The sequence below is a fragment of the Phalacrocorax carbo genome, chromosome Z (assembly GCF_963921805.1).
Source record: "Phalacrocorax carbo chromosome Z, bPhaCar2.1, whole genome shotgun sequence".
Taxonomy (NCBI): Eukaryota; Metazoa; Chordata; class Aves; order Suliformes; family Phalacrocoracidae; genus Phalacrocorax; species Phalacrocorax carbo.
In genome coordinates this window covers 36,293,782-36,315,330 of record NC_087548.1, presented here as the reverse complement: position 1 = coordinate 36,315,330, position 21,549 = coordinate 36,293,782, and the positions used below count along the sequence as shown (strand labels likewise).

At 37.1% G+C, this 21,549-nt stretch overlaps 1 protein-coding gene across 5 annotated transcripts in view; it reads left to right on the top strand.

Moving 5' to 3' along the window:
- BNC2 (basonuclin zinc finger protein 2) overlaps positions 1-21,549 on the top strand; it is a 326,513-nt gene that overhangs the window by 67,723 nt on the left and 237,241 nt on the right. The window contains exon 1 of one of the 5 annotated variants that reach the window (XM_064437884.1): positions 21,464-21,549. This exon is cut by the window's right edge and continues 72 nt beyond it. The exons of the other annotated variants lie outside the window; for them this stretch is intronic. The gene's annotated coding sequence lies outside the window, so the exon portion shown is untranslated. Of the gene's footprint in view, positions 1-21,463 lie in introns of those variants that run through there. 5 annotated transcript variants of the gene reach the window in all.

Genomic DNA, 21,549 nt, shown 5'->3' with positions numbered 1-21,549 from the left:
CCATAAGACTGCTTCAAGGGTGGAGCCATTCTGTCCTATGAGGAAGCCCAGACTTGGTGACAGGATTCCAGGTGCGGCCTCACCAGTGCTGAATAAAGGGGAAGGATCACCTCTTTCAACCTGCTGGCAATGCTTTGTCTAATGCAGCCCAGGACACCATTACCCTTCTTTGCCACAAGGGCACATTGCTGACTGATTGTCAAGTTGGTGTCCACCAGGACTCCCAGGTCCTTTTCAGCAAAGCTGCTTCCCAGCTAGTTGTTCTCCAGCATACTCTGTTGAATATGGTTGTTCCTCTGCCATGTGCAGGACTTTGTACTTCCCTGTGTTGAACTTCATGTCGTTCCTGTCAGCCTGTTTCTCAGCCTGTTGAGTTTGTGCTGGATGGCAGCACAACCCCCTGGCATATCAGCTGCTCCGTCCAGTTTTGTGTCGTCTGTGAAGTTGCTGAGGATACTCTCTGCCCCATCATCCAGGTGATTAATGAAGACATTAAACAGGATTAGACATACTATTGATCCCTGGGGTACACCACTAGTTACTGTTACCCTTCTTTTTCTCCATCCCACCTTCTCTTCCCCTACTTGTTCCTTCCGAGTTCCTCTCTTCCCCTTATCCCCTTTCTCTTCTGCTTCACACTTACCTCTTTCCCCTCCCTGCACTTCCCTTCCCCTTCTTCCCTGTTGTTTCCCATCTGGTCCTAAGTTGTAAGGTCTTTGATAACACTTAGTGTTCATGCAATGACTAGTACTGTACTGCTCACAACTTTGATTTAGGGTGCTTGATTTAGGCACTGCTGTATTACAACAAACATCAGAAGAACATCAATGTGAACACCTGCTTTTCATATGCTGCCTTGCAGCCTGATTTAGAGAATCCAGAGTTTTAGCTATCTAGGCTGGGAGCAAACTTTTAATGAACTATTAAATAATTCTGTGGCATTTTCCCACATCTTTTCACATTCTCTATTCTCAACATTTCAGTTTCCATCCGAGGCTTAATATTGCTACTGATAGCCAAGACATTCTGAAAATGTGTGCATAAAGAGTGTCAGTGGGAAAGGGTTAGTGACTGACCATTGGAACAACCAACTATTTACTCCTTTACCAAATTCTTTATTTGACAAAGTGCGGACTGTTACTGCCCTAATGCTGGGTCATCTGTTAAGTTATACGGGAAAGAGCTGAGCAAGAGGGGCATCCTTATCTCAATTTTCTCCTACATTTCTCTGTTTTGGAGAAATCAACTAAGATTTTTTTATATGTTTATGTTTGTGGGTGTGCATGTATGAAACAACACTGTTGTAATTAACCTGTACGTTAGAGGTTCTGCCCCAAAGCAGTAATATGAAATACTGTTATAGTTGTAAGAAATCTTATGCCATATCTTTTTTCACCGTTCTCTTCCCACCTTATCCCTTCTCTTCTGTTTGCTGTCATGTCAGACAGGGCTTTAAAGCTGCTGTCTAATTTAGAACCTGCTTTTACAGTGTCTTACAAAACCTGGGGGTGGTCCTGTATGTGAGAGAAGATGACACTTCCTGTTTGTGAAATAAACTTAAGCTCTTCAGCAGGTGTAAGAACCCTCAGTGCTCCAAGGGGAAGTTTATGGAAAGTTGAAAGAAGTTAACCTCAATTAAAAGGAATATTGATTGATAGTTACAGAGTTAAATATGATATATTGCTCAAGAAAAAACTCTACATTAAAAGAACATTAAAGTTTTGATAGAAAACCCAAGAAATTTGCCACAGAGGGTGAAACATAAAATTGTTTACATCTCTTCCTAATATCTAACTGTAATAGGACACAGTAAGGAATTAGTTAAGAATGTCCCCTATTGAGGCAAGGAATTAGGATTCTTCTGGGTGAAATCTCATTTTGGTTTGCTGAGATTTTGTTGCTCATCAGTCATTAAATATGTTAAACTGAAAATTTGGGCCCCTTCAACTATGGATATCTCTTCTGTGTTTTCCATTAGTTTGTGCTTAGTTTCTTAGTTTATTTTCCCCTGAGGTAAAAGTCTTTGAAGTTCTGTAGCCAAATAATGATGTTTTAAATGCTGTTATCAGTCATATAAGGAAATTACCTACTAGACAGTGGAAACAATCATTTGTATATATAAGGTGTGACTGGAACCTTAGAATTTCAGTTGTAATTAACATTGGCTTTACCAATTGAACGTGAAGAAAGGCACCAAAACCATCACTTGCCTTTGGCAGCCATGATAGTCACTTAGATTTAGTAGCTGGCCGTGTGGTTCAGGTGATAACAGCTAATGTTGTTCATACATTCAATTTCAGTTCTTGTCAGGAGGACTCTGTTCTGCTCCATCATCTGCTGACACATTGTCTTCAACAGGAACGTGTTTTAGGTTGAAGTTTGCTACTAGCTTGAAGCTACACACAATAAGCTATCACCTGCATAAAAAGCACTGTCCTCTACAGACCAGGAGATAGCTCATCTGAAGCATGGTATTTGTAACCATCTGAAGGTGGTATTTGTAACTGTTATATATGTGGATTTCTCCTGCAATATGTATACTCACTTCTGGTAAAAAGTGAATATAAGTAGGATAAAGAGGTTCTTTTGACTCCCTACTGGGAGCAGCTGCTGTTAAGAGTGGAAGTCAAGGACTAATCTCCTCCATTGGGAATCTGCAACTTTTATTTTGTTGTTGTTCTTCTGACTCTGTGTAGAGCAAAGAAGAAAGGGAAGTGATAATTCCTTTGGAAAGCCACATTTCACAACCGTCTGTTAGGTGATAATACATGTGTTCCCAGAGAATTAACATGGTTGAACCCCATTGAGTGGAATGGCACAGCTATAAGCAAAATGAAGCCTCACTATAAAAAGTGACAGTCCTTTGACATGTAAGCAATGTGATACTTTTTGTTCAATTTAATGTAAGTGGAATTTCTTTATGGTATTTTAACTTCAGAGTGTCTTTTAATAACTTTGCATTACATAGAAATATATTTATGTTTGAGAAAGTCCTTAGACTTGCAAAGAGGTGGTTTTTAAGGCCAAACTAATTCTTTTAAATACTTGAAATGAAGCCCCATAGTGACAGAGAGTGTATGACACAGCTGTGATAAATCTACAAGTTTTGGAGAAGATCACAAATATTTACAAAATTAGAGTAGGTCTGAGTGAACTTCAGTAAACTGAGAGTTGTCTTCTGTGTGTTAGTCCAAATTTAAGAAACTGAAGAACCTGAACAGGGACAATATTTAATGGCAAAAGCAGATGTTCTGCTCTGTCTTTTAAGAGTGGTTGATGAAGCTTTGGAAGTTAAAAGAGGGACAAAATATGTGTGGCCATGACAGATTGGGAGTTAAGTTGGTATGAATGGATGACGGCAATAATTATTATTTGCAAGGGGCTGGAGTAGCAGGGGTCATGGTGATTGTAACAGAGTGGTGACTTGCCATGACCCACATCAGCTCTTTTTGGCAGAACAGGCAGCAGGTTATGCCTAAGTATTACCATTGATAAACCAAAGCAGAACGGTCAGGAGGACTTTTATGTTTAGTGGCAGGACTTGAGACTTTCTCCCTTAAAGAGAATGAGTAGGGAACAGTGAGAGAAGAGTGGAACAGGATGTGGGGAGAGAGGGAAGTCCAGGGAATAAAGAATCTGAAATATTCTCCTTAAAATTAATGCCTTTATTGCTATAGGTCTGTATCTGTAATTGTCCCACAGCTGTAGGAAACCATTTGTTTCCATGACCTTTCTGGCATCTCTTTTCCCAGTCTCACCTGGAAAGTAGTGGAAAAATCACTTTTCTCAGTGTGCTGGAAAAACATGAAGGGTTTATAAGGGTTTTCCATTGCTACTGTTCATCATCTGTCTCCTGGTAGGCACTTAAATATTGCAAGCTTGAGAATTGTTGGCTTCATATATTTTTTGTTGGCATCATGTATTTGATACTCTTGTGTATCTTGAACAAGAAGGTGGGCTGTTTGGTTGTGACTGTCAACCACTCAGGGATAGCCCTACTAGAAAACTGGTAACGTATTATAGCCCAGATCTCTATGCTTTACCTGTGGTACCAGGTCAGTGTCACTTTAGATGGGGTGTTTTTGCACTCTGTTCCTGTAGCTGACCTTTCAGGCACCAGTGATTGCATCTCCAAGGCAGACAGGAATGGAGGAGGGAATAGCAACCATGTGGTGGAGGGTGCAGCATGAAAAAGCTGAATCTGCAGGTAAATGGAGCATTGCCAACTTACTTAACTAAATCTGGACTACTGAAAAGGTTTGAGAATCTTGTGAAAAGACTGCTGTATGATGTATGTACTTAATTTAATTTCCTGTTATTTCAGTTTGAGGAAATTTGAGGCTTTACTATTTAGACAATAGACTACTCAGTATACAGTTGTTTGCTGAGGTCATAGATTAAAACTGTCTGTTGTAAAAAAAACCAGAAATATTTTTCAAACAAAGTAATATATGATTAGAAATGTGGAGGATTTGGTTAGTGATTTGAGACATGTATAGCATTGGATCTAAAAGAGAAGATGTTCTAATGTGTTAAAATTCCCTCACAAGAGCTTTAATTCTAGAAAGCTGTATCTGAATAATCGTATACCTGTAAAATTAAGGGATTGAATAGCTATGCATATCTGTGGGGATAAGGTTTTTGCAGATTTTTTTTTTCAGAATAGACATCATTATTTTTGCCAGCAGCTAATATATGTATAATAATCACAAAAGCACTGCTATTTGCCTAGCTGTTCAGTTGCATATGTGCTATGTGAATGTATATGCAATCAAATTTGTGTACATAGCTCCCATAGCTTTACCATCAATGTATATAGTTTTGTTTTCAATAGAAAAAACAAATGTTGAGACACAAAGAGTTCATAGGGCATTAACTAAAAATAAAACTGACTTAGTTCTCTCAGATATATTAGAGGAACATTCTGTGCTGTGTCTTTGTTTTCTATAGTAAAAAATAAAATCTGCAAGCCCATTGGAGTTTTAAATACAATATAAATGTCATACATAATCATAACAACTATGCAAAATGTTTTAAAACATTTGTATTGTATGGAAGCAATTACTGGCAGCGACTGCATTACACACCCCTCATATGGGCTAAGGCCAAAAGAAATGAAGGTCTCTAAACAAAATTACTTTGTGTGGGTGGGAAGAGAGTGAGTTTTAACTTTTATTAGGGAGCAACACTGAGCTGTATTTTAATGCCAATCACATATTCTCAAATAACTCAAATAAATACTGAAAAAAAATTGTTCTGTGTTAGGCTTTTGTTACTTTTTCTTGTCATTCTCTGTCACAAGTCTTCCAAAGGGGACTCTTGCATTTTCATAGTAGAAAACTTTAAGGTATGATGTGTACAAATACAAATCTAGCAGGAAGCTAATTCTCCATTTGCTGTGGAGCCAGCTTTGTGGTTGCTGAGATAGTACAGAGCATTTCTTCTCAGCATGTTAATTTTACTTAAAGTAAACCAGCACTGCCTCCCATGCTTCCATTTCTTATCTGCAAGTTACCATGATTGCTCTGCTAGGTGCCTTGTTCGGTGGTGCCTTTGTGGTTCTGGATGTTCAGAGCAGTCTTCTCCAGAATCCTACTTTCTGACATCGGTGAAACTGCCTGTAATGCACAGTTTGTACACATCAGGATGGAAACAAATATTCTATCTTGTGTTCTGCAGGTAGATGCTAATTTTAATTCAACAAAATACATTCTCATATGTTAGCAACTTTCACTTTCCTTGTGTAGTTCTGTCCTCCAAACATAGGCTCTTGCTGATTTTTGTAAGCTTCTGATGCTTGCCATGTTAGGAGTGTCCATTCGTTCCCGTTGTGAAGCCTGAATGCCTTGTGTGCATAAAATTATGGCCACTTCTTCCATGCCAGCTGGTCTGATGAAGGACATAGCCTTTTCTGACAATTTTGCTTTATCTCTCTTTTAAAAGAAAGAGGCTGTCTCTCCTTATGTGACATAAGTCATGTGGTTCTTAGTGATGGCAGTTGTGCTACTTCATGGCACATAGAAAGAAAGCCTCAGGAGTCAAACCCAGAATATTTCAAAGTTGGAGGAGACTCTCCAATACATACAGCCCCTTCTTAAAACTGGAACATCACTTCTCTGCAGAAAATCTTTTTCAGGGTCTTCCCTGCTGTGAGTTGTCACAGTGAAATACTGACATTTGGGAGTTTCCCCCAAAAGACTGTGATGTTCTTGTTTTTGCGGCTGTGTACTTGAGTCATTATGCTGCCACTTTGTTATAGTGTGTGATCATGTGTGTGGTATGTACTGCACAAAGCTACATACCAGCTGAATTCCAAGTAGGGGAGAATAATTTCATTGCAGAAGTTTAAAAAACATTGTTTATTATTTACGCCCTGGTGTTTCATGTGGCAATGTAATAAATCTTGATGTGACACTTACGATTTGGGAAAATCAGCAACTAGGAACTCATGGGCAAAATTCATTGTATGTTTTAGTCCATAGGTTAGTAGAACAGCATCTCTGAATGCTGCTACTGTAGGCAGAGGAACTTTTGGAGGATAATTCTGTAGCAGTGGGTGTCATAAATCATGTGGCGGTAAAGACACATACAAGCAGCATAGTTAGAAAGTTTTTAGTAAAATAGTTTTGGGACTATGAATAATGCAGCTGAATACAAATTAGAAAGCTGAAAGGATGACAAGTAAATGAATGCTCTTGTTGGGGCATGAGGTGCATGGAGGAGATCAGGACCAGATTATTTTATGCTAAAATGAGACATATATTGCGCTATTTGTATGTGTATGGACATTAGGCATGTATCTGTGGGCATAATGTCATGCTTCAGACTACACTTTCTTGGTTTGTGTGATCGTCAGGATCCCTGTAAGCCTGTAATTTAGTTACCTATCTCAAATTATCAGAGTGAATATAGAACAGTGTGGATAAAACAAAGAGTACAAACCGTTGTCCTGCCCTCTCAAGATTCCTTCTGAGCTTCAGGGTGAATTCCAGTTAATAAAAAAAAGGCACTCCCTTTTGGCTGGAAAAGAGAAATTTTAACAGGAGTGACTGTGCGTGTGTGAACAATCAGCGATGCTATGTGGATACATATGTACACAGACACAGATACACACACAGACTCACACACACATTGCTTAGGCAATACTGGAGTAATGCCTTTGAATATTTCTGTTAATTTGGTGTGATAAGCCAGATGCGCTTCCTGTAGGGTGAAACACTCATTCTTAATATTCTTAAAGTAACATTTGTCACTTGCACAAGTAATTTGCATGTAAGTAATTTTTTAATGTGAATCTTTGCTGTATCCCTGTTAAGTAGCTGAAGCATAATTCCCACTTTAGACACAGTTTAAAGTCACATCCTCAGAAGTGACTTGTAAATTTGGTTTCCTGATTTAGGACCTGTCATGCTCTGATTACTTTAACCATTCACAGCTGTGACAGAAGTCAACTGGAACAGCAAATCAGTACCTATGAGCATTAAATCAGGCTCCCCAAAAATGAACCCCTGTAGGAGAGACAGTATATTTTTCTCTGTGAAGAGGTTGTATTATACGCTATGAAATTGGTCTGGATTAGAGTACAGCACTATTTATTTTGTGGTTTCTTAATCCACTAGAAAAGGTACCTGACTGAAAATTTATTCTGTTGCTTCCATGCATACCCATAATGTTCAGGCGTGTTCTTACTCTCTACAAACCATTTTAATTGCGTGCAGTTTCATGATCGTGTTATGGCAAGTGTGGTTGGATTTGGAGTTAGAGTGTGGCTTTTCTTCTGTGCTCACATAGGAGGGAGTGCCCATGGCAACTTTGTCTGTGAATGAAGCAGAAATTTGCTAGTTAAACAGTTTTGCTTCCTATATGATTCATTAATTCTTTTTTTTCTTTTTTCTTTTTTTTCGGTAGCAGGGCAGTAGGGTAGTTGGGTGTGTAGTATGTTTTGGGGATAAATACATTTTATACTAGTAATATTATACATCAATACACAAAATGTTACTTCTTTGTCTGCTTCCTTGGATTAAAGCGAAATCTGGACCAGACTACAAATAACAGTGAAGTAACTGTAATAGTCTGTCTTTTTTTCAGGTTCAGCTAACTCAGATCTTAATATCATGATTCTCTTTAGTATTCATAAAGATAAGAAGAAAAGTGTGTGTAGTATCAACAGACTTTTTTTTTTTGGCTTTGCAAAAATCTGCTTGTCACCTTTTCTGAGAAACTTTTTAAAATATGCATGGAAAATATTTTTGTTGTTCTTTTTTTGAGTTAACAGACTTTTATGTCTGAGCTGGTAGATTTTCCAGCAACCATCTCCACCTGACATTGTGTTACTGTTTCCAATTTGTACCGACTTGTTGGTTGTGGTGCAGACTTCCTGCATTACCAATTCTTTGTAGTGAATTTTGTAACTTCAGTGAATCACGTGAATCACGTGAATCACAGTGCTTAGTATGTTTCTATCTTTGAAAAGCTTCTGTCATTCCTTTTTTATAATTTAGTCCTTAGCAGCCTTCCTCTAACTACAAGGTTTACTTCATTCAGCCAAAGAAAATGACACAAGGAAGGTAGAGGAAACTTTCATATTTGAAAGTTATATAAATAGATGGTATATATATGCCTATGTATATTTAAAGAGCTCGGCCAAATGATAACTTTGACGAAGATTTAACAAACCAGGAGTGCGAAGTGTTCTGTAGGCTAACAGTTTTAATGGGTTTGTCTTAGTTCTCCAGTTGTGAAAGTGTCAGTTAATAATTTACCCATCCCAAGAGGCAGTGGAAGCAATCACACTCTGCAGTGAGGTACTCCTGGGCCTGTTGCGGTGCTGCAGCTCATCCTGACTGTAGAAATGTCCCATTGGTTGCGACATCAGCACTGTGTCTGCACTTTGACAAATGAAGTCTTGCTAAATAAGGCATGGGAAGTTTTGGAACAAGCAAATAGCTCTTCAGCTGATTTCTGCAGTAATGGATTACTGTAAATGTCCATCTGCTGCACATCAGAAGGAACAGGTTAAAATGAAAGGATTTGGGGCTTTTTGGTACTGTGTTTTAGGATGCATTTTTTGGTGGTTTATTTTTGTTGTTGTTGTTATTAAAAAGTTCCTGAAACACAGAAAATGTTTCTAAAATCCAGAGCTACAGTTAGCAAGGTTTGCATGGTATTTGGAAAGTAAATGTTCTGCTCTGATGATGCATTGCGAGAGCTGGAGTTTTCTACCAGAAATGTGAATGTTTAACATAAAAAAGCCCTGAAATAGAATACTTTTACCATCACCCTTTACCAGGCAATTTGTTCAGATACAGTTGTTAACATGAAATCGCAGTAGATTAAGCACTATTTATGTGAATTTTATTCCAGCATTTACTCATTGAATTATACTGTACTACCAGGATGGTAAGTTTTGTAATTTGTTTTCCACTATATGAAGAATGTTTCTCCACAAATATTCACTTTTGCTTGCATATTTTTTATTAGACATTATGCCATTCTAAAGATTTACAGTTATTTAATAATGATTTATTATAGTAATTTATTCTGCCAGCTGTGGCACATTTTTACTGGAATTTGTAAATCAAATGTAAATTGAAATTCACTAGAAACATGCATTTCAGATTCTAATGAAATGTGGTCCAAAATTGTTTTTAGAAGTGGGCAGCTATGTGAATGAACTTTAACTTTCAGTTTCTAGTCTTATATATAAGCTTCTCCTCCACCTGTTTTATTTATTTGCCAGTCTTGGATGTTTCGCTTACTACAGGATTAGTGAATCTTGATGCTCCTCTGTGAAACAAACAGCAACAGAACTGTAGAGCCTTTGACTTTGTCCTCCAAGGCATCAGTATCAAATCATGCACTTGACCTGCAGTGATCAAGTCACATTAAGGATTAGGAAGACAACCTGACAGCAATTTCAGTGTGCTTCTAATTGCTGTCTCTGTGTTGTGATAGAAAGTGCATGTCTTGAATTTAGTAAGTCATAAGAGACACTGAGTGAAATAAGTATTTGAGGTGATAGAAAAATGTGTGTATGTTGGGGACAGGGGGAAAGGCAGTAAGAAACCAAGTATTTTTACAATATTTTGTAAAGTTTTTACAATATTTTTTCAATAGTATTGTTTAATTTGCAGCTTAACTACACACTCTACATTTAGTTCATTTTAAAGCTCTTGTGAAGCATCATGCCAGTAACTCTCTTTTCAATATGTAGTCTGATACCTGCTATTCTTGGCTATTTGAAAATCTGGCATGAGGTATGGGTGTGAAGTACTGTTTAAAATTCCAGCTCTATGTATCAGTTTCCCAATAGTAAAAATCAAAATTAGATACTTCCTTTCTTCTATCTTTTGTCTCTCTTGATTATTCAGGCTGTAAACCTTTCTAGACAGGAACTCTCTCTTCCTTTTATTTGTACAGCACCCAGCACAGCTGGAGGAGGGAGATGGGCTGAGCTTGGTTTTAAGTCTCCTAGACTTTGTTTTAATACAAATAGGTTGCAGCTAAAAGCAGTGAAGGTAATAATCATGGTATAAATTGTCTTTAAGTGAAAATTCAAAGTATCTCAGTTTCTTAGAGAGATTTATTTTGTGGGTTTGGTTCTGATCTCAAAAAAAAGCGTCTGTTCCTCTATACCTTGAGAAAATCAGCTGCTGTACATGTGTACCAAGTATAGGATCCCAACTTGCCAAATAAGCAGTGATGCTTTCTTGTTTATCAAAAATCAGAAATAAACTTCAAATGAATTCAACACAACATGTTAGGATATTAAAAGATTACTTTTTTAACTTTTTGTGAATATGATGTCTTCATGACAATAAGTAAAATTGTCATGACAGGCTTCAAAAGAGAGAAAGGATTGGAAGTATAATATTTCTAAATTAGTATCTAGGGATTTTAATTATTCAAACTGAAATCATGAATGTGTTAGAAAAACAGAAAAATGAAAAGTTCATATAAGTACAATCACTTACAAAAATTCCAGTATAAAACACAATGGGAAGTCATCAAAAATAGTGCAGAAATTTATTCCCATTTCCTGAACAGGGATGGGGGGACTTTTATAGTGTGATTGCAGGTGCATTCATAGAAATATAGAAGATGAGAGTTCAAGGTTCATTTCTTAAACAATTTTTAAAAAGATTATTTTTTTCTTAATAACTCTACCTTATTTGACAGGAAACAGCTGATGTTTTCCTTGATGCTTTCTAGGTGTTCTTTTCACCTCAATTACCTTTGTACAGTTAGCTCTTCTAAGTCAAATGTATGACACTATAGATGACACTATAGTTTACATTGATGCTTATCCTGTGTTCCTTTTGACCTGCAAAGCAAACCTGCTTATGCCCAGGTTTTGCTTGGCTTGGCAGATTTTTAGTTTTCTTCAATACTTCTTGTATTAATCTTATATGTGAGGAGGGAGTAAGAATATAGGAAAAGTTTTCATTGTCAAAATTTCTACATTGCTTTACTCTTTTAGTTTCTTTGATTTAAAACGCACTGAGTTTTTCTTCTTTAGAAGGCTCAGTCCTAGAGGATCAGTCCTCCAGCAAAAGAGAAAAAAGGCAATTTTTTATTATTAAGTCAGAATTTCTCCCTCCATCCAAATGTGCTCTTAAGACAAAGTTCATGTTTTAAGCAAAACAGGACATACCTTCCTTTCTTGCTGTTTTACTTGCTAATTTTCTTGCTTCTAACACCTTCAGAGTGACAAGAGAATATTATATTTTCAGGAGGTTTTTAGCAAAAGCTAAAGCTTTTGCTTTAGCTTGCTATTTTAATATCAGAGTGGAACACTTTTGTGCTATTTTAAACTTGTTGAGCTGCGTATCACCTTTCAAGAAATGCTTATCCAGTAGCTCATCAGCAGACAAAATCTTAAAACTTTTTGTTTAGCAGCTTTGTACAACAGGGGTATAGACCACTGACATTCTCCCACATTATTTCCCACCTATAAAAATCCTTCCTTTCCCTAAGGTGAAACTATTTTTTTCTTATGATTGACTTTTAACATGTTTACAGGTGTTCTGGAGGTAGTTGGATGAAGGAGAACTGATAGTTATACTAGAATTATCCTGCATGGAAATGGGTGTCTCTGTAGTTCTGTCTTTAGCATACAACCAGTTGATTAATACTTATAATGCATTACTCTTTGCTGCTCATTTTTGCTAATCTCAATGGAAACTGAAATAGTGAGACTGATGTTGGGAAAGGGAGGGAGAAAGGGTCAAACTTCTAGCATCCTGAGGGAGCTCGGTGGGTAGCATTGATGCTCAGCCATACTGTCGCATTTCCCTGTCCTGGGTGCTCCTCCTTCTTCAGAGCATATGTGTGAATGCTTTTTGAGGGAGAGCTTTCTTCACCTTCCATCAGCCAAGTCTGGGAGAAATCAGTTGATGTTAATGTCCTTTCTTCACATTTTCCAGGTAACCATCTTGTTTTGGAGACTATCACTCCTTGCTGTGATTGTACCTTGCCTATGTTTCCAAGATGTATTTGGCATAAATAACAAAAAGCTCACTTGAAAAATTGGCAAGTTTTTTTGAAGGGACATTTATGTACCTTGCAGGATCTTGCAAGCCCAGTTTTCAGCTTAAAAGTAGTAAGAAAACTAATTTAATCTCAGGTGATAAAAATGTCTGTGTCCAATAGCCAAAGCTTCTGTTTGGTATAGAGTAAAAGTAAAAGGCTGAAATATCTACATCCCAGGGATAAAAAGAAACAGGAATAACCCTTTGTTTTAAGGTCCACTAGTACAGAGTGGGATATTTTAAAAATTCAGGCTGAAGTGACTTGGAAATAGCTGGCTTTCTTTGTCTGGCTTCAGAAAGTTCTAAGGATTGTGCTGCAGAGGATGCAAGGTATTTTAGCAAAGGGGAGACATATTAATTCTTCTCCATTGTACGTGTAATAAAGTTACTAACCCTATTGTGTTAGTATAGGGCTTTCTTGCAAAGTGGTGGTTAAAACTGTCCTTGTGCCTTTTAGATGCAGTCCAAAGGCCAGAGTAGTGCCCTACGTATGAAGGCTTATGCAACAGCACTGTTATCTGGAACACCCTCCACTCTCCCTTTCTCCCATCCTTGAACACGTCCCCAGCCTCACCCCCCAAATCCTTGTCTTTCCATAACAGATAGACTTGTAGATGCTTCTTTGGTGCTAGCCTTGTAAGTCTGTTGCAATTACTGTGAAAAAAAACACCCAATTTAGTCTTGAAATAGCACTTTTAAGGTCCATGTGCGTCATCTCGTCCCCAGTAGATTATATGTGAAATCCAAGGCAGGGTTTGTCCATTTTGATTTTCCTTTAGAGCATATTTGCCCCTTTCCCCCCAACACTCCTGTTCTGTCTTCAGTTGTGTGAATGGAGAAAACCCGAAAGCTTCCATTTCAGGTCTGGCTCCTAAAGAAAACCAGTGTGGTTCATTTGTGGGTTGGGAATAGGGGTTTGAATTGGCATAGACTTGTGGGTGCTTTGGGGCTGGAGCACACACAGTTGTGGGTTCCAGATGCTTGCTATCCTGTATTAATGTGGCTTGTCTGTGAAACCATGGCATCCGCAATACTATACAAAAGTCCACGCCTGTGGTGGTTTGGGAACTACTCCCAGCGAGAGAAATTTCAGATTTTAAAGTGAGTTAGAACATATTTACAGACATCCAGCTCAGAAACTCTTAGATAACACATAATTCTGCTTACAAGTTTCATTTTAACAGAGATTCAGACGGTGTTACACATGAAAATTTCAGACTCTTCATAAACAGCATTTTGCTGTTTTGAAGATGAACCAAGGAAGTAACAAGCTTATTTGCCCCATAATTTCTTAATATCATAGGAACTCAACCTGTTTATATCTCCTACGTTGCTGGCATAACCAGTATGCAAATACAATAGAAATATGCTTTCGGTGTTTATATGCAGTTAGTGTCTCTTCATCTACTACGGTAGCAACACAGAGATTATCTTTACTATGGGATGGAAAAGAGAAGTACATACCCTGATTCTCTTCTGCTGAACATTCTCAGATGTATTTGTCTTTAAGAACTCCATGTTTTCCACAGTTTTTGAAAAGCAGGCCAACTCGTAATTTCTTCCCTGAAAGTATGAATGAATTACTGATATTAAGAATATTTTTTCATTTTATGCTGAAGTCACTTGTTAAAAATTCACCCAAACTATTGTCTTGTGTATTAAATTTAACAGAATAGGAAGTATTTTTAGATTGCTTTTTATTGTAAACTCTGTCCCTTCCATCTTGTGATTTAATAAAGAAATGTCTTTGTATAGTATCTTTCACACAAACTTTATCTCCAAAATACTGTGCAGAGTTAATAAAATTAAAAAGTTTTTTATTTTTTACTAGAAGTTAAGAGACATAGACATGAGAACAGAGACATATTGTTTCCAGATGAAGGCTGAAAATAGACGGAGAATGAGGGAGAGAAATGCAGCAGGGTGGTTCCAGATGGCAGGCATCGCAGAGGAGAAGGTTCTTGCAGCCATGTTGGCCAGAGTGTACAAAAGGACAAAAAAGGAGTCTGATGCCAAGCAGAGGAAGCTGAAATATAGAGTACTGAAAGTAATATTGTAGGAAATTTATGAAAGGTATTTTAAATTTGTGTCCTTTTTTTTTAACTGAGTGGAGAGTTGGATTTTTTTGTGTGCAATGAGGATATTTCAGCTGAAAAGATGTTATAAAAATTGAATTTTACTGATGCTCTGTACTTAACAGGTGAGCAGGTTTTGGGTTTTTTTATGTTTTCCTACAAAATAGTACCTTATACGTATTTAAAAGTTTATTGAGTCTTACTGCACTTCTGAGTATCTTATAAATTATTTAATTGTCTGATGGATATGTGGCTACCTAACTATAGGGCATGAAATATACACTGTTCCTCTAATACACTGGAGAGAGACCTGTTTATAAAGTATTTAGTATTGGTTTTATAATGCACTGTTGTCAACAGGAGACCACGAAGCTCAAAGATCAATCTCATTTTGGCCCACAGTATTAATGCTGCTTTATGAAACTCTGTGACGGGTCACTTAGACAACAGCTCTTAATGAAAGGACTTTGTGCCAGTGTGTGGTCGTATGACTGTCTGTTAGTAAGGCATACTTTAGTCGCTGCCAAGGCTGCAGATGAATCTCTTTGTCCAAGTCCCTGAGGTGACTTTGTGGCTGCTGCTACTGCTGGCCAGGTGATGGAGCTCATCATTTCCCCAGTCCTCCAGAGAGAAGTGAGACAGAGACTGCTGAGTTCTTGCTAATGCAGCTTTTCCTAATTGTCCAGAGAGCTAGTAGGACACTGGGCAGTTCAGGCAATGCTGTGTACTGTGAATGAGTCAGTAATTAGAAAAACATAGCTGCTCTTAATTCAGTCTTGCATTTGTGTATGAAATGTCTTTTCAGCCATCTAAAATTCAGCTGTTCTATAAACCACCAGGCTTTTTTGGTCAGTTTAGTCATTTAATTATGACAGACATATTTTAGACACCAAATAATTGTTACTAGGAAGTGGCACAATAGATTGCATTATAGAAAAATTGGGTCATAAGCTTAGCCTACACTTAAACCCTTCAGGCTGTTGTAGGATCCAAAGACCTTGCTTGTTATAGGGGCAGTTTACTAAAATTATGTGAATAATGAAAATAACTGCCAGAGGATGAATTGCTTTGTAAAGGTCTTGTACTAAACTAGTGTCCAGCAGACAATTTCCACAATTTTAGGAAGTTTTTCAGAAAAGAACAGCAAAACTTGCTGAGTTTAATAGTATATTAAAAATATAAACCTTGCTTAACCCCAGATAATCAATAGTTGAAACATGCTGTAATAAAATAGTACACCTGTATAATAGTATAGTGGTCATCTGTGGACATAAATGTGTATATGTGGGGCTTTTTAGAGCTCAGGGTTTGAATTCTCTTTCTCAATGACTTCCACAATTTGGGTTGTTGTGCTGTTATTCTAGCAGTTGCTGTGAGGTTGTGACTACTTCTCTTGAGTCCTCAACATATGTCTCAGCAGATACACCTGATTTTGAAATAGTGATTTTTAAAAATAACTTATTTTAAAAAGTGAAATACATTTATTTTTATGCTATATATCTTCTTATATTATATGGCATGTCAGGTGCCCTCTGTCCTTTTTAATTCCTTGTAAATCAAAACACAATGTCTGGATCTCCCAGTATTATTTCAGTGATGGGCCATACAGACATTTCATTAGATGCACAGTTTAAATCAAAGTCACTTGGAGCTCGTTGTACCTACAGTTTTTTGAATCAAATTCTGATACCTTAACATAGTTATCTTTTAGCCTTTGGTATTACAGTTAAGTAATAAATAGTTTTATGTCAAAAAAATACACTGACACAATCACAGATGTGAAATAAAGGCACATTGTTCTGCCACATGTGCAGAACAAGCTACCCTGATTACATGTCTGTAAATTAAGAGGTTTGCACCAAATTTTTGCTAGGCATATAAAATTCTTCTTAGAAAAGTGTGAAATTTTTTATTTTATTGTATAACCCACATATATCTAGTGCTTATTACTAGCTACATGCCATAGTGATGTGTAGAATACCTTTTAAACAGCAAGTAATTACGTCGAAAATTTAATGGGCACAATTCACAAACTGCTATTACTTGGCATTAGGTTGTGTGTTTTTGCAAGGTTTTTATCAAGTTACCTGTTTTTATAACCTCCTCCATTTCACCTGCGTTTTGTCATTTATGTATATCTGTCCACTGTAATCATAATTCTTAGAATTTTCTCTCCTTCGTTTACTCGCTGAATAGGCAAATAAGTATATTTGACATATCTGCCTTACAAAGTAGATCGAGAAACATAGATGTGATTTCCCCTGTAAAAAGGAATTTCAGGTGCCCTGAACTCCCAGTATTGGCTTGTTTAAATAACAAGCAAAAAAGCACAACAAAAGCAAAAGAAGAAAACAGAAGTATATATTATTAATCACCTACAACTGACAAGAACTTTCCTCTAATTCATGTAATATCCTTCATGTTCATGTTCGTCCCCGTAACCTGCAACTGGGCATCTCTGCCAACATTAACACTGTGATCACATTAAATACTGAAGGACAGCATATATGGATGTCATTGTCTTGTCTGCTTTTTGTATTTGCCTATTCTTTTGTTTCTATAACTTGTTAAAACATAGTGGCTGATTGACCAAAATCCTGATGATCTCTGCTTGATGAGGTTTTTATCTGCAGGCAGTAGGTCACAGTTTTCACCTTACTTTTTGCTAGTCACAGTAGTTTTTGTAAGGGTTTTGTGGTATGGGGTGCTGATACATAGTTTGGCAAAGATGTCATTAGGATCAGTTGCAGTGTGACAGCTTGCTAGGAACTGAAGTTTTCATAACAGGAATGTACACTTTCAGACCCTTAATCAAAAGTTTTTATTGAGGGTAAAGGTCCTGTCACATCACCTAATGTGTAATGGGAAAGAAATATCTGTCTGAAAAAGGATAAATAACCAACTTAGAGTAGGCTAGGGTTTAAAATACAAGTTTTAATTCTAAGTGAAAACTTTACTGCAGTTGACAAGTTCTGCCATGCTTCAGTTGTCTGAAGATCTGGATACCAAATACTTTTGACATGAAAATTATTCCTTAAAAAAAAATAATATATATATAAAATATAGATGTGGACACTTCCAGAATGTGTGAGTTAGGCATGCACATCAAAGTGAAAAACAGATTCCTAAATGCACAATGCTGTTGATAAGATAGAGAAGAAGGATTCAGCAAGGACATTTGGAACACAGGGGGCTAAAAAGTACTCAGTCTCATTGTTGCATGATGACATAATCAGTCCTATGCATTTGGGTTATAAGTCAGAAGTTACCTATTAAAACTTACACAAAAATGTTTTACAAAGTAAGAATGACAGGTTTCAGAGAAAATACAGTACTGCCAATTTTTTTTTCTTTAGGATATGGAAATTTGGGTGGATTATCTGTTCAGAGGAGGTTTCCTTTATTAATCCCCCCCGCCCCCTTTTTTTCATTTTAGACATCTGTTAACATTTCATAGAGTCTAACAGATGTTGCAGAGCAAGTACCTTACATAATTCTTAGGGAGAAGGGGATGATAAAGAATGACATTTCCACAGTAGAATCACCACCTCCCTGAATATGACCATCAAGATGGCTTTGCATAATTTTGAAGTATGAGATTATATTCTGATAGGACACAATTCACAACTTCCTTGTTATCCATGGATAAAGTGTAAGCATGATCGTCACAGTCACTGCTCACACATTATTGTAAGGACAAATAGAAGAATTCTCTCTCACTTGGTGAAATATATACTTTTTTGGAGGCAGGATTGAATACTTAGTTACAAAATGTCTTTAAAACAACTCAATTATATAAGCTTGGTTGTTTCAGCACAAGCAAGGGCTGATTATCATGCGATGGGGAGGACCATTTTCGTTATTTTGGCAAGAACAGGGACAGTTTTGTCCTGATGAGCTATTAGATGAATACCAGAATGTGTCACATGAAAAACCACTGATCTTTAACCCAGCTAGCTACTTAACCAAGCCTACAAATGAATAGTGAATAAGGGAAGACCAAAGGCCAGTTTACTGTCATTACAAATTACAAAAACTGTTAATATCTGCAGCAAAATGAACTCTGGGAATTACAGGTACTATCCAGTAAGTCAGTTGAGGGTACAGAAATTTAGGAAAACTATGTATACAGATAGGAGATCACCAACTGTGTATGTTTTGTGTATATAAAATATCGTTACTATTGAAAATTGGAACATTTGCATAAAAAGACGAAGATTTCTGAATCTTCTCCCAGGACATTTAATGAATCCTGAAAATGAACAGCAAATGTAAGGAATGCTCCTTTAGAATGATTGATAGTTATCATTAAGTAGACATGTAAATACTAAATCAACAGAAAGAACAGATCTATGCTTACTGTTTTATCTTTTTTTTCCCCAGGAGTAGTCTTGGGGACACTGCTGCATGTACAGTTAATATAAACATTTATACTGAACTCCTAGATGTTTGAAAAACAAATACTGTAAAGATCAGTAACATTTTAAAATGATCAGTTATGGGAATTAATGCTTACAGAAAAACACCATTCTTTCTTGCCCTGCTAGTAGAATTGCATTGTCTCCCTACAGTCTTGTTAGCTCATACTAACTGAAATGCAAATTCTTTCCAACTAATTGGACCTTGTTGAACGTACATGTACAGTACATAGTTATATGCATGTAGATATTTTTTTTGGTAAATTCCTCTGTAATTATTTTCTTGATTAATATCTAAAGCAGAGACGTGGAACAAAAATCTCTTTAAAGAGTTTACATATTATTGAACATTAAAAAGATAGTAACTGTTGCATGTTTTAACAGCTTAATTAATAATACAGGATAATTGGAGCAAAAAGAAGAAAATACTTTTTCAATGTTTAGTCATTTTGAACTATTTGCATTAACCCTTTGACTGAACTAATTAACACTTAAATGATCAGAATAATGGAATTTAGAAAAAATAAGGTATGTTCACATTATATAGCTCATTCTGGTGTTTAGATTTTCTTATTGGCATCACCTGGACTTTCTCTAATCACCTTTCCTACCCTTTCTTGCCATATGGTGCATTTCTGTTTCAGTAGTTTTAAGAGGAGAGATGAAATCAACAATGTTATATTTTTAAAAGATTCACAAAGCCATGCACGTAATGCAATTATCTGTGATAGTAAGTAGTATTAGTTAAAAGGAAAGAAAAAAACTCTTAACCTCACATACCATTCATAAACCACTTAGAAATCTCAAAAACACTGGTAGACAACAGCAGCTCTACTGTGTTTTAAGTTCCATTAGAACCTGGATTCTGTAGCCACCTCTTCTATTCAGCACCCGGGTATTCCCAGGAGCTGAAAATGTAAAATAATTTCACAGATCCTTTTATCTTTCAGCACAGATGCCATTGGATAGCAGTAAAATACTTGCAGAACATACTCCTGATTAAAAATCTATTGAAAATGAGATTTTTTTAAAATGCTTTTAGAAGGATTTGCTTTAAATGCTGTTAGAGCCGTTACCTTGTCTACAGTGTTTCTGATTCTCACATGAGTTAGCCAGAGGTAAGAGAAAAAATGCTATTACACTGTTTGTGCCAAACTTGTATACTAACAAGTAGTTCCTGTGCTTCCCACAAATGATTCAAATATTTCTGCCTCCAAAGGAATTATAGCAATAAGTAGAGAGCAACAGATTACAAAGGGAAGTACTGGGTTCTAAGCCTGGGTTCTGATTACTACAGTTTTCGGTTAATTTCATGTCAGTTTTGTTTCTTTTTTGTTCCCCCTCTCCCCCCCTTCCCCCCCACTGTATAGTTAGAGGAGGCTTAATCTGTTTTATCTCCTTAGTGGGTGCTACTTTTCATATCCCTGTTTGCAATTCGTTAAGTATTTGTTTTCTTGGTTTTATATGCTGTGCCAAACTAGATGCTACGTAGGCACTGTAAATTTGAGGATGAACTAAGCTGTACTGGAACTGGCAGACTAAATTTTGTTTCTTTTTTGTCTTGTTACTTAGTGAGAGGGAAATACTTCTTTCTTTAAAATGTTCTGAAGCTGTGATATAGAAGTCATGTATTTGACAATTAAATGATAGTCCTCCTTTGATACAGTGATCTGAATGTGCTTAGATTTCATGTAAGATTGTAGCATTCTGGCCAAGGTTTCTGCTTGGGAAGACCAGATTTGGATGTATTAGCTAGTCAGCCTAATAACCCTATACAGACTGTATTGATTTTCTAGGAGAGAGTTTATGAACTAAATAAACTTGGAGTTGGTGTCTTAATAAACTGCTTCTCTCAGTCTGTCACATTTAGTTAGTGAGCTCTGCAGTTTAGGGGAAAAAAAGGCTAATTCTGTTACAGATTGTTCACAGCAGGGTCTCCAAATTAGCCCTTTGTTTTGTAATGCCACCTTGCTTGGGCTCGCTTTGAGCACATCTCTCAGTTTTACCCTAATGAGTTGCAACACTGATAATGTGGCTGATGATCTTTCATTGATTTCACTATCACTTGCTTGTCTGGTAATTGATCCGTTGCTGAGCCTCTAGTTAATTATATCGGCTTTGACATGGCCTGGTCCACCGGGAATTTCAAGTCTTGCAGAATAACAGTTTTAATAAAAGAGTCTATTACTGCAGGTGCTTGCTGCTGCATGCCAGTTGATTCTCTGTGTGTGTGTGTGTGTGTGTGTGTGTGTGTGTGTGTGTATTCATGCACGTGTGTGCGTGTTCGCATGCATGTGTGTGCGCGGGTGATTTTTTTATTATCTTGGAGAGGACTGCAGGACAGGAGAAAGAACGGGGGAGGAGGGTAAGAGGTGGAGATAAAGACAGCGAGCGAGAGCACGCAAGAGATGCAGAAAGGAGAAGAGAGGAGGAAGCTTGCTATTGACAGTGTCCTTAAGCCTCCCACAAATAACAGCCATTAGTGGGAAGGTCAGGAGCTGAGCATGCAGCTTGACTGAGGCACTG